This window comes from Heterocephalus glaber, unplaced genomic scaffold (assembly GCF_053883595.1).
Source record: "Heterocephalus glaber isolate CG9 unplaced genomic scaffold, H.glaber_assembly_v1.0 deba00001532, whole genome shotgun sequence".
NCBI lineage: Eukaryota > Metazoa > Chordata > Mammalia > Rodentia > Bathyergidae > Heterocephalus > Heterocephalus glaber.
Window position 1 is genome coordinate 81,457 of NW_028258330.1, and position 9,816 is coordinate 91,272.

Consider the following 9,816-nt stretch of genomic DNA (forward strand, 5'->3'; position numbering starts at 1 on the left):
AAAACCTAATTCATGACAGGTATCAGTTTTGTAAAAAATGGAATTTAATAAATTATAATTCAGATTGTGTTTTACTAATTTTAGAGATAAATTTATACAGTGTGATTTTTTCATTATAATGACCACTGTCCGATGTTTGACATATGTGACAAATGCCTTCAAGCACATAGACTGGCCCAAGGTGTGTGCATGAGTCCCAGTTGATCTTCTTTGACCTGTTTTAAATGTCTTTTTAACACTGAAATATTTTCTAAAATGTCTTACACAGTTTCCTCAAATATTAAACTGGTCAATTTCCGATGAGGTTACATTGTTACAAACACGGTATCATGAAAAAATACGTGAGCAATTTATTTTTAAATATCCATACTACAGTGAACATTATAGCTTGCCCTGGTCTTCATTATGCTTAGACACATAAATTACTCACCAGTTGTGTAATATTATTTCTAGAATATCTGATATTCATAACCTGTAGTTAGATTCTTTACTCCTGCTCTGATGTGTCACTTTAAAGGTCACATGTTTAACCATGAGTTTCTAATTGTCCCACAGTGTCCTACTCCCTTGCTAGAGAGAGATTTATTAACAGAAATGGGAGAAATTCACAAATTCTGGCTAGGCCAAAACATTTCACTTGGTGGGACTACACCAGCTCTCCCTGACCAAATTAGCCAACAGATAACTCCTGCTGCATGGTACAAGGGAATACCTGGTAGGGCAAATTCAGCTATGCCAGTAATCATAAGCCTAAAAGATCCCAGCTGATTGCCTAAGCAAAAGCAGTATCCAGTCTAGGAGGAGGCTCATAAAGGCCTCCCACTTCCCATAGACAGATTTCTCAAATACAGCCTTTGAAGCCTTGTCAGTCCCCTTGCAATACTCCCATTCTCCCTGTAGTGAAACCCTCTGGAGAATACAGGATGGTCCATAATCCCACCTTATTAACGAGGCTGTCATTCCAATCCATCCCCTAGTGCCAGATCCATATATAATTCTGTCCCAAAATCCAGGGGATACTAATTGGTTCTCAATCATAGATTTTAAAAATACATTCTCCAGGGCCGGGGATTTAGCTCAGTGGTTCCAGCGTCTGCCTCACAAGCGCAAGGTCCCGAGTTCCATCCCCGGTACCAAAAAAAAAAAATACATTCTCCATCCTCCTACATCAGGCTCTCTGTTTGCCTTTCAATGGGAAAATCCCATTACAAGAGAAAAACACCAATATATTTGGACAGTTCTGCACAGGTTTAGAGACAGCCCTCACCTTTTTGCTCCGGCACTAGAAAAGACTTGACGAACCTAAAGCTAGAACAAGGAGCCATCCCACAGTATGTAGATGACATTCTCGTTTGCAGCCCAACTCAAGAACTAACCATAACACTACAAGCTCTTACCTTTCTAGCTAAGAAGGGATATAAAGTCTCCAAAGAAAAGGCTCAAATATCCCTCCAAAAAGTTCAATATCGGGGATACATTCTTACATTTGGGGAACAATAGCTGTGTAGGGACCAGATCCAGGCTATCTGTTATCCTGGGTTTCCTGCCACCAAACAACAGCTTCTCCTGGGAATGGCAGGCTTTTGTAAGATCTGGCTACCTAATTTTGGACTAGCAACAAAACCTTTACATGAGGCAATAAGTGTCCCCAAGTCTGTGCCCTTAGAATAGACAAAAGTGACTGTCAGTGCTTTTAGAAAAATACATGTCCTTACTCAGGCTCCCAGTCAGCACTAGGAATACCTGACTTAAGAAAACCCCTCTTCCTCTACATATCAGAAAAGGGAGGAATTGCTTTGAGGGTCTTGACTGAAAGGCTGGAACAAGAACCCCGCTCAGTGGCATACTTTTTAAAAAAGTTAGATGGGGCAGCTGCTGGATGGCCACCCTGCCTGAGAGCAAGGGCAGCCACAGCTGTACTAGCAGAAGAGGCTACAAAGTTAACTTTGCAACACAGACTAGAAGTTCTGACTCCTCATCAGGTCAGAGCTATTCTGGAGACAAAAGGTTACTTGTAGTTAAATGGGGAATGGCTTACCAAATATAACGCTATGCTTTTAGACATTCCTGAGGTTGTTATAAAAAGGTGCGCTATGACCAATCCTGCTTCTTTGATGCCTGTAGGCCCAAAGGTTACCCACTCTTGTAAACAAGTGATTTTGAAGACCTATGCAAGCAAGCAGGACATCAGTGACCTCCCCTCCAAGGACCTGAGGAGGTATTGTTCATTGATGGAAGTAGTTTTGTCCTAACCTTTGGGTCAAAACCCCCAAAGCAATTCCTCCCTTTTCTGATATGTAAAGGAAGGGTCATTGAAGCTAACTCTTTGACTAGCTCTTGGCTGCTCACCAGGATGATAAGGCCTGACAGTGAAAATGAGGACCACTGTTCCCAGGCAGGGGTCAGCAAGGCCTGGGGAACTCAGACCCCAAGCTGCCCAGGAATTCAGTCCTGAACAAAAGTCAAGGCCATGGACAGAGAGGCTCCTCACCTGCTGAGGAGAGACACTCAGCCAGTGGTCTGGGAGACTCTCCTCATAGGCAGCAGTCTGTGGGACATATAACACTGAGCACAGGTCACAGGGTAGAGGGTCATGAGAGGAGTGGGTGCAGCCAGATCCAGAGGGGAGGAGGAGCACTGGAGCATGACCGCCTCAGGTGCTCACCAGAGGAGCCAGCAGGGTCACCAGAGAGGGTGTGGCTGGGACCCAGGATGGGCCAGGCCAGGTCAGACAGAAGCAGGGCCGGGTAGCTGAAGAAGTGTGGTCCGGCCACCTCTGAGTAGATGGGGCCTGGCCTGGCAAAGGTACAGCAGGAGACACCCCCTTCAAGCTGAAGCACCAGACTCCAAGGGAGCCCCTGGGGCATTTAGGCTGGTGAGGCCTCCCTATGCAGGTCCTGTCTGGCTAGGGCTGCACTAGGGGCTCTCAGGGGTGCTGTCCATGGGGAGGAGGGTGGCAATGACTTCTGAGAGAAGCAGCAGCTGAACTGTGTCCACCCTCAGGAGACAAGGGGTCCTGTCCCACCCTCGGGCTACACAGGAGGTCAGAGATCCATGGGTGCCCCACAGGGCAGAGTTGAGGCCTTGGCCCAATGCTTCTGTACATGTGGTCTGTGCTTTGGGGCTCTGTTTGCCAAGAAAGCCCTCAGTGATGGCTGGGTGCTCCCCCCTCCCTGCCCCTGTGCAGTGCCCACCCTGCAACTCCAAACATAGCTGTTTCCGGAGGCTGGGGCATCCCAGGCTGAACTCAGGGAACCTGTATGACACCCCTCTGTGCCCTCCTCACAGTTCAGCACTCTGCCCTATGCCACCCTCCTTGCCTGTTCTGCCATGCACGTGTCCCTTCACACTGGTTGGGAGGCCAGGTCCACAGAACCCAAAATAGGCTGTCAAGACCCTCTCTGTGTATGGGCCCAGGCAGCTGCCACAGGAGCCCTCCCAGGACATTGTCCCAGGAGGCCACAGCAGCACATTCTGCCCTAATCTATTAACCAGCCAATTAACTAGTTACTCTGTGTGGTCAGATGAGTGTGAGCCCTGACTCTCTTGACTGCCTTCAGGGAGGTGTCTGGACTGGGTCTACTATCTTGGTTCCTTTGTGGGAAGTAACTGTAAGGATGGGGAGCAGGCTGCAGCCTGGATTGGGGCAGGGCAGAGGAACCTTGCAGGCAGGAGGGCTCAAGGAAGCTCCAGGTTCCTCACCTAGGCAGGCACCTAGAGCCCCCTTGGGCCTCCAAGTAGGGCTGCCTCCCTCTGCACCCTCAACCTGCTGGCATCAGGGAAGTCAGCACCATCCTTCTTTATGCACAGAGCTCTCTGCTTCTTTTCCACCAGGGGTGTGTCCTTGGCAGAGATATCCAGTAGGGGATCCTGGGGCTCTGCAGGCTCTACTCTGTGTACCGAATCAGTGAAAGGGACTTGAAAATTCACACTGTCATTAACATGTTTTCTGCACCTTACTATTTTAAGATTACTTCTCTTCCAAATTTGTAAAAACAAATAGTGAGATCTCTGTGAATAATTTAAGCTAGATCACATAAAATTATTTCCATGAAATGTATTTTTATATATAAATGCTAATAATTGAATTTTTGTTTTTGTCAGGTGAAACACCGAAAACCAAGACGCGACCAGGCCACAACAAGCCTTTATTAGGGGAACAGATCTGCCAGGCTGTCTCTGAACAAAGGAGAGACAAAAGCAATATGGCCAGGACAAGCAAGTGCCTTTTAAAGGAGCGGGGGTGGGGCTTATTGGAGCTGAGGTGGGGTTGAGTGAGGTAGTGACTAGGTACTGGAGGAGCCTGTGATGTCACTAGTTGCTAGGAGGAGAGCAAGTATTAGGTTACTCTTTTGTTTTTGTTTTTGTTTTTTTTGGTACTGGGATCGAACTTGGGTCCTTGTGCTTAAGCAGCAGGCGAGGAAACCACTGAGCTAAATCCCTGGCCCTAGGTTACTCTTTAGGTGGGAGTAGGGGCGTGTTGGAAAGAAGGTAGCTATTATATACAGCAGCCACCCTAAATTGGAGGGAAATCTATCAGTTTTCACCTATGTTCAAATTATTAACTGTTTTAAAGGCAAACTCTTAAAAATATGCTACACAGACAATAGTAATTTTATTGAAAATATTAATGTGGGGGAGGAACTAGGAATTACACCCAAGTCTCGCACCCCATCCTTCCCCACTTTTTCTGAAACAGGGCCTCCCCAAATTGCCCAGGCTGGCCTTGCACTTGTGATCCCCTTGCTTCAGCCTCCTGAGTAGCTGGGATTATAGGTACCACCACACTCAGGATTAGTAGATTGCTTACAGATGTAGAATAAAACATGAAAACATCTCTGACTCCTAGTCACATTGAAATAAAATTTGTTTCTATCCCATAGTTAACATTAAAAGGAAAAAACTCTTAGAAAAGTTAAACTTAGTAGATGTTTATTTGACCAAAGAAAATAAAGGATTTCCCTACCTGGCACCCCTCAGATCCAGAGAAGGTTCAAAGATTCAGGGGATGTGGTGTGAAGGGCAACAACTGTGAGCTGAACTGAGGCACAAACCCAGCTCCATTGGTTACAAAGACCGCTTAATTCATGACTCTGCACTGGACAAGCTTGGTTACTGTAACTAGCTGAGCCTTGGTTATTTGTCAAAAGAATACAGACATTGTGTGGGGTTTCATCTCCTGTATTCTTTGAGTCAAAATATTTGGTGATGGAGCTACTAGTATTGATACTACTAGTATCATCAATTACCTTAAGTGGGGACCAGAAACTCCACAGGCCATTTCCTTTTCAGAAATTCTTTGTTCATTCCAAGTATGCTTGCTACATGACTTGTTTTCCCATTTGATCCCTACTTAATATTATCTGGGTGACTGTACTTGTAAACTTATTGGTTGATCATGGTTTTGTCCCACCTTATGCCCACCTTGTGATTTTCCATTGGATCTCATTAGTTGACTATAGTTTTGCCCCACTTTTGTACCGGTCTCACTTTGTGGCTTTGCTCCATAAAAACCCCATGGGGAATGGGGTCCTGGGCAACCCACTTTCCAGATGTCCCTTCCTGTCCCTCTCATGTGGGAGCTGTCTCTCCCTCAATAAATATTCCTTACTCTCAACTTCCATTGTTTCTAGAATTCGTTCTTTGATTTTAGAGAACATGAACTCACATTTTGGATACTGAGCAGGTTGGGAGTTATAATATTTCTCTTGGTTGGATTATTTTTGCTTATTTGGATTACTTGTCCTATATCACTAGCAGCACTACTTGAGAGAACTTGAGTTAACTTGGGTGTATAAACTTCCATTTCTTGCTTAATACTTGGAAAAGAATTAATGTTCTGACTTGCTGCATACTGTACTGACTGGATTGGAGTTGGACCATGATAATACCTGACTTTTTGAGGTTTAGAGAAATTATTATTTTTTTTTTGGTATCAGGGATTGAACTTGGGTCCTTGCAGTTATGAGGCAAGCGGCGGAACCACTAAGCTAAATCCCTGCCCCTAGAGCAATTATTTTTATAGAATTATTTTTCCCAAGTCTTCATATTCAACAGACTCTTGCAACTGTTCCCTTTTGACTGCTGGCTGAAAGCAGTCTGCATCTCCAGAATTTCCATCCATGCAGCCGGGCTCACCATTTGGTTCATTTTGTGCTCCTTGTTTCCTGAGATCTCCTACCAGATCCATGGCATTGTGGTGGTTAAACCTTTTGATGATGGCAGCATTACTATTCTCTTCAATGGATTTAGAATTAGAAGTAGAGGGCACAAAGGAAACCCCTCGTCTAGTGGTTTATCTTCCAAAGCTGTCAAATTTAGTAGTGGGTTTTTTATTCCTCATGAAATCATTGTTTTTAACTTTTTTGGTCTATTTTGGCACATTCTGCAAAGAGATCCTTTGACCTTGTTGTCAGACCCCCACTCAGGCAGATAAAAATTTTCCCAGGCAGCGCCAGTTAGATTCTGCAAGGTACAAAAGATAGCAGGAAGCTAAGTCCCAGCTTCCAGATAAACAGCCTGCTCCTGGCAGCAACACCTGTGGGTCCAGACACCTCTGGAGATCACCAGACTTCCTCCACCCCAGAACAAAAGACTTCCTCCACTCCAAGACAAAAATTTTCCACTCCTCCCAGCACTACTCCCTCCCCTACCCAAACTCCCCTATAAAGTTTTCTCTAACCTAAGCCCCTGGGGTCAATGGTCTTGTTGCCTTTCACTCGCCGGCACCCAGGCTGGAAGTATAACCTCGCTAGTTGCTTCATTTCTTGCCTGCGCCAGGGGTCTTGGTCATGGCTCAGTTTAGTCTAACACTTGTATTCAGCCGGTCCCTTTGAAAATAATGGGACTGGAAAAAAAATATCCACAATTCCTTTTCTGTCATGTTGTAAAGAACATATTCTGCATATTTCATTTTTACTGCTGGATAGGTCCTTAATATACTTAATGATGTCCAAAGTTAAATTATATCTCAAACCATTACAGCCATCTCTTTGGGGCTGGACATCAGCAAGAAATCCTGCAGAAATCAACCTCCTGCTTGTGATTGGATGTGGAAGAACTACCCTTTGCATTCACATTTAAACAATCAGCCCAGAAATACCACTGATCTCCTGACTCACAAAAAGGTCTTTATAAAGTTGCAACAGAACAGGATTGTCTTAGTTACTTTTCTCTTATTGCTGAGAGAAAATACTCAACACCTGAAGTTAAAGGGGAAAGGTTTATTTACTTCATTCTGTAGAAATTTCAGTCTGGCTCCAAGGCAGAGCAACACATGGCACAGGGGCAATAGTTCATGGTGGACAGATGGTAGCAAAGCAGCAAGGGAACTCAACAGCATCTTTCTGCCTCTTTGGTCTTATGCAGACTACTCAGGGTGGGTAGCACTCACATCCTTAATCCTAGTGCCCTTGGGCCTAGCATGGCACCATGAATCAATCACACACCTCTGAATCAGCCACCTCTGAAAAACAACTACATGAGGTTCTATCTACATGAGGCTCTATCTACATGAGGCTTTAGGGGGACATCTAGACACAAGCCATAACATTCCACCCCTGACCTCCCAAAAACCAATGTACATTCCTTTATGCAAAAGGCATTTAGTCCATTTCTAAGAGTTGCCAAAGTCCGAACAGTTTCAGCATTTCTAAAAAGTCCAAGTCCAAAGTCTCCTCTGAGATTTAAAGCAAACTCCTAGCTACAAGCCCCTATATAAATGAAAAAGTTAAACACCCAGTATTCATTGGCACAAGATAGACATTTATTTTCCAAAAGTTACAAACAGAAGGATGCAAAGGCAAAGGAATGGGACCAAAGCAAGACTAAAATCCAGCAGGGCAAACATTAAATCCCACAATTCCACTCCCAGCATCCCTGGCAATCTGTGGGAAGTTGTGAACTCCAAAGCCCTTGAGCCACATGGCCAGGTAATGTCACGGCAATGACCTCACTTCTCTGGTACCAAATTTCTGTGTTAGTTATTTTTCTCTTGCTGAGACAAAATACCCGACACCCAAAGTTAGAGGGGAAGGGGTTTATTTGGCTTACAGTTTGTAGAGGTTTCAGTCCATAATCAGCTGGCTCCAAGGCAGGGATGGCAAACAAGCATCACAGAGGAGAAACAACATGGCATGCACAAGGTAGCAAAGGTAACAAGAGAGCTTAACAGCATCTTTCTGCCCCTTTTATCTTATTCAGACTACCAGGAATAGGGGAGTACCAAATTAATCACTCACATGTAGTAATTTAGTAATCACATGCCCTTAAACTCAGCATCACACAGTCCAGATTTAACTACGCTGAAAAAGAAAGTCCCACCTCATCCGCATGAGGGTTTAGGGGGACAAAAGAATAGGGGATGCATATTTCTGCAGGAGGACAGATGTGTAAGCCTCCAGTAGAGAGGACAGGGGATGTGTAGACCTAGTGTACAGAGGACAGGACCTGTTTATGGCTAAAGTAGAGAGAATAAAGGATGCATATGCCTGCAGTAGGAGGGCAGTGGATGTGTAACTCTGCAACGTAGACTCTAGGGACTGTGTAGACTTTCAGTAGAGGGCAGAGAATGAGCATACCTACAGCAGAGAGGACAGGGATGCATATCACTACAGTAGAGAGGAGGATGCTGGTGGGGGATGGGTATGTCTGCTAGAGAGAGGACAGGGATTGTATATCCCTGCACAAAACAGGGGATCTGTAAACCTGCAAGAAAGGACAAGTGTGCATATTTCTACAGTAGGAGGAAAAGGGATGCATATACCTGCAGTAGAACAGGGGATACCTATGCCTGAAATAGAGGGCAGACGGGTGTGCCTGCCATACAGAGGACAGAAGATGTGTATGCCTGCAGATAGTTGATTTCCAGCATATAACAATATCATGTAAACTTTGTTACTCCTTCAGAGTGGTGTATTTAATAGACTTTGGGAAATAAGTCAATGTTGCTCTTTTGGGAAGAACTCTATTTGGTCAGTGCACAATAAAACCCTGAATTTGAGTAACTTGTTCAGCAAGTGTTCCACAGGACAAGCAAACATCTCTCTCTTCTCCTCTCCTTTCCTCTTCTTCCCTTCCCTCCTCCACCTTCCCCACCCTCGAGATTGTGGATGATCATCTCCCAACATTAAGAGGTTATGGAGGAGATCTTGTGGGCAGAGGAGGAGAAAAAGACAAAGGAATCTCTCACTTCAAATGAGATTAGGGAGGTGTGTAAAATTTTGTAGAAAAGCACCACCTGAGTAAAGCTGTAGCAGTGCAATCGATGGATCTATTTAATGACAATGCAATCAATGTCACATTTCCATGAAATTTTAAAAACAGGCAAAAGTGAGTGTCATTGGATAGGTTCCTTGTTAAAGTTGCATGAAAAGAAAGATTCCATTGAGCTGATACCAGTGATCCTCCTCTCTGGTCTCCCTCACACCAGCTACAAAAATTTTTAGTTAAGTGCAGGTTGTCTATTTTTCTTTATATTTTGAATCTTTATTACTTTGTATTATATTACAATACTATAATTATTTTATACTGATATTTGGGGGTTATGCAATGAATCATGAGTTTCATTATTTCTTAAGGGGAAATTTGCTTTGATATAAAAGTGCTTTGGAGTACAAGCATATTTCCAGGATGAATTATGCTAGCAAACCAAAGTTTTACTATATATCATTTTCCCTTTCCTATACTGCCAGATTCTGTTTGCTAATATTTTGGTGAGGATTCTTGAATGTATGCTTCTGAGTCAATGCTTTATATGAAAGGGCATGAAAGAACTTTCCAGAATGTTGTCATTGAGGTGCCAAGTTACATGGCTGC